Genomic DNA, 4,520 nt, shown 5'->3' on the forward strand with positions numbered 1-4,520 from the left:
ATAGAAAAACTAACACAGACAACCCACCCAACTCACGCCCTGACCATACTAAAACAAAGACAAAACAAAGGAACTAAGGTCAGAACGTGACATCTTTAGGATGCTTTTATCATAAATCTTCAATAATGTTCCAACTGGAGAATTCCTTTGTCTGTAGAAAAGCAATGGAACGCGAGGTAACTCTCACATGAACGCACGTCACAAGCCCATGGCACTCTGCCACACAACTGGCTCATTCCCCTCTCTTTCAGCCCCCCTTCACAGTAAAAGCCTCAAACAAGGTTCTTAAAGACTGTTAGCATCTAGTGGAAGCCTTAGGAAGTGCAAAATGACCCCACAGACACCACAAGGTTGTGTGCTCAGCACTCTCCTGTACTCCCTGTTGTTAAAGGAATTGTATTCCTATATGTTAACCAATTCAATTAAAACACTGTCCGTTTCTAAGAATGTGTAAGATACTTATTTGCATAAAATGGACAGAGACCAGTCTCAAAATCCATTAATAGTGTTTATTCTCGAGAGTACATAATCACAAAGTACATCAGTTTTATATATCCCACATTGCGTCATGTCTTATGAATATGTCTCTCCTCCTCCTGGACCATGACAAAGCTGCTTTTCAATTCCATTCCAACACATACATTGCTTATGTTCTGCTACCATATGTTACACAATCTACTGCACAACGGTTTCTCCCCACCCTGGTTGGGGACCAGACATATTTCCTGTTGTTAGTTTCACTGTGGTCACGAGTTGTCTGTTGACCCTTCCTCTTTGCCTATGTACCAACATATTCCTTACCAGACGACATTTAACTCTGTGAGTTATAACTCTATGCCTAATCTATACATTATTTAGTCAATATTGACAAAATTCCTTCAACACCCGTTCACCCATGACTGCGTGGCCATGCATGCCTCCAACTCAATCATCAAGTTTGCAGACGACACAACAGCAGTAGGCTTGATTACCAACAACGACGAGATAGCCTACAGGAAGGAGGTTAGTGCTCTGGGAGTGTGGTGTCAGGAAAATAACCTCTCACTCAACATCAACAAAACAAAGGAAATGATCGTGGACTTCAAAAAACAGCAATGGAAGCACCCCCCTATCCACATTGATGGGACAGTAGTGGAGAAGGTGGAAAGTTTTAAGTTCCTCTGCGTATATATCACTGAGAAACTGAAATGGTCCACCGACACCGACAGTGTAGTGAAGAACGTGCAACAGCACCTCTTCAACCTCAGGAGGCTGAAGAAATTTGGCTTGTAAGCTAAAACCCTCACAAACATTTACAGATGCACAATTGAGAGCATCCTGTCGGGCTGTTTCACCGGCTGGTACGGCAACTGCACTGCCCACAACCGCAAAGCTCTCCATAGGGTGGTGCGGTCTGCACAACGCATCACCGGGGGCAAACTACCTACCCTCCAGGACACCTACAGCACCCGATGTCACAGGAAGGGAAAACATATCAAGGACAACAACCACCAGAGCCACTGCCTGTTCACCCCGATATCATCCAGAAGGCGAGGTCAGTACAGGTGCATCAAAGCGGGGACGGAGAGACTGAAAAAAAAACGTATATCTCAAGGCATTCAGACTGTTAGCCATCACTAGCACAGAGAGGTTGCTGCCTACATACGCAGACTTGATATCATTGGCCACTTTAATAATGTTTACATGTCTTGTATTACTTATTTCGTATGTATATACTGTATTCTATACTATCTACTGTATCTTAGTCTATGCCGCTCTGACATTACTCATCCATATATTTATATATTGTTAATTCCATTCCTTTACTTAGATTTATGTGAATTAGGTATTTGTTGGGAAATTGTTAGATATTACTTGTTAGATATTGTTGCACTGTCAGAACAAGAAGCACAAGCATTTTGCTACACCCGCATTAACATCTGCTAAACACGTGTATGTGACCAATAATATTTTCTTTTCTTTTATTTGATATGCACTGTCAACTGTGGAACCTTACATAAACACGTGTGTGCCTTTCCAAATCATGTCCATTCAACTGAATTTACCACAGGTGGACTCCAATCAAGTTGAAGAGACCGCTTAAGGATGATCATTGGAAACAGGATGCACCTGAGCTCAATTTCAATTCTCATAGGGAAAGGTCTGAATTCTTATGTAAATAAGGTATTTCTGTTTTTTATTTCTAATAAATTCGCTAAAATTTCTAAAAACATGTTTTCACTTTGTCATTATGGTGTATTGTGTGTAGATTGATGATGGATTTTTTTTATACATGTTAGAATAAGGCTGCAATGTAATAAAATGTGGAAAAAGTCAAGGAGTCTGAATACTGTTCCGAATACACTGTAAAAGATACTTTGTGAGAGTGTTTGTGCAAAACCCGATGCAATGCAAGAAGTGTAAAACGTTTGGCCATGTGTCAAGTGTTTGCAGACGTTATTGAATGTTGCAAGTGTGGTGGGGATTATATTCCTGAATTCCCTCAGTGCCCTGTTATGGTGAAAGAGGTTTAGGTGTCAAGGATCAGGGCTGTACAGCAAATCTCCTATGCGGAGGTTGTGAAAAGAGTTGACGGGGCAAGAGGCCACAGTGTTGGAGAAGATGTGGCGTTGGATGCTCCTCAATCAGTTGCAAATGTTATACGTCAATCAACTGATCTAGATACACTTATTGTGAAGAAGGTGGATTTTGTACCATTTACAGTTGAAGTCAGAAATTTACATACACATAGGTTGGATTCATTAAAACTTGTTTTTCAACCACTCCACAAATTTCTTGTTAACAAACTATAGTTTTGGCAAGTCGGTTAGGAAATCTACTTTGTGCATGACACATAATTTTTCCAACAATTGTTTACAGACAGATTATTTCACTTATCGGTCACTATCACAATTCCAGTGGGTCAGAAGTTTACATACACTAAATTGACTGTGCCTTTAAACAGCTTGGAACATTCCAGATAATGATGTCATGGATTTAGATGCTTCTGATAGGCTAATTGACATCATTCGGGTCAATTGTAGGTGTATCTGTGGATGTATTTCAAGGCCTACCTTCAAATGCAGTGCCTCTTTTCTTGACATCACGGGAAAATCAAGAGAAATCAGCCAAGACTTCAGAAAAATAATTGTAGACCTCTACCAGTCTGGTTCATCCTTGGGACCAATTTCCAAATGCCTGAAGGTACCACGTTCATCTGTACAAACAATGGTACGCAAGTATAAACACCATGGGACCATGCAGCCGTCATACCGCTCAGGAAGGAGACTCGTTCTGTCTCCTAGAAATGAAGGTACTTTGTTTGCGAAAAGTGCAAATCATTCCCAGAACAACAGCAAAGCACCTTGTGGAGATGCTGGAGGAAACGGGTACAAAAGTATCTACATCCATAGTTAAACGAGTCCTATATCGACATAACCTGAAAGGCCGCTCAGCAAGGAAGAAACCACTGCTCCAAAACCGCCATTAAAAAAGCTTGACTACAGTTTGCAACTGCACATGGGGATTGTACTTTTTGGAGAAATGTCCTCTGGTCTAATGAAACAAAAATAGTATTGTTTGGCCATAATGACCATCGTTATGTTTGGAGGAAAAAGGAGGTAGGCTTGTAAGCCGTAGAATACCTTCCAAACCGTGAAGCACGGGGGTAGCAGGATCATGTTGTGGGGGTGCTTTGCTGCAGGAGGGCCTGGTGCACTTCACAAAATAGATGGCATCATGCGGTAGGAAAATTATGTGGATATATATTGAAGCAACATCTCAAGACATCAGTCAGGAAGTTAAAGCTTGGTCACAAATGGGTCTTCCAAATGGACGATGACCCCAAGCATACTTCCAAAGCAAAACGGCTTAAGGACAACAAAGTCAAGGTATTGGAGTGGCCATCACAAAGCCCTGACCTCAACCCTATAGAAGATTTGTGGACAGAACTAAAAAAGCGTGCCTACCTGACTCAGATACACCAGCTCTGTCAGGAGGAATGGGCCAAAATTCACCCAACTTGTGAAGGTTGTGGAAGGCTACCCGAAACGTTTGACCCAAGTTAAACAATTTAAAGGCAATGCTACCAAATACTAATTGAGTGTATGTAAACTTCTGACGAACTGGGAATGTGATGAATGAAATAAAAGCTAAAATAAATCATTCTCTCTACTATTGTTCTGACATTTCACATTCTTAAAATAAAGTGGTGGTCCTAACTGACCTAAGACAGTTTTTCATAATTCCTGACATTTAATCCTAGTAAAAATGTAAAAGTTTAAATGTATTTGGCTAAGGTGTATGTGAACTTCTATCTTCAACTGTATAGCCACAGTTATTAATTATATTGCACAAGTGTCCAAGAAGTCCAAGAAGCTGGACATCATTACATTTGCAGCTGAGAAGTAACCTTGGCCTAGAGAGATATGCATGGTTATCAAAACGTCATGTCAGGGTAAGTCTATACAAAATAGGTTGTATGAGTATTATGTCTCATACTGTGGTACTCCACTTGCAATATGTGGAACCAGCAGTGCGCT

The sequence above is a fragment of the Oncorhynchus gorbuscha genome, linkage group LG16 (genome assembly GCF_021184085.1).
Source record: "Oncorhynchus gorbuscha isolate QuinsamMale2020 ecotype Even-year linkage group LG16, OgorEven_v1.0, whole genome shotgun sequence".
Classification (NCBI taxonomy): domain Eukaryota; kingdom Metazoa; phylum Chordata; class Actinopteri; order Salmoniformes; family Salmonidae; genus Oncorhynchus; species Oncorhynchus gorbuscha.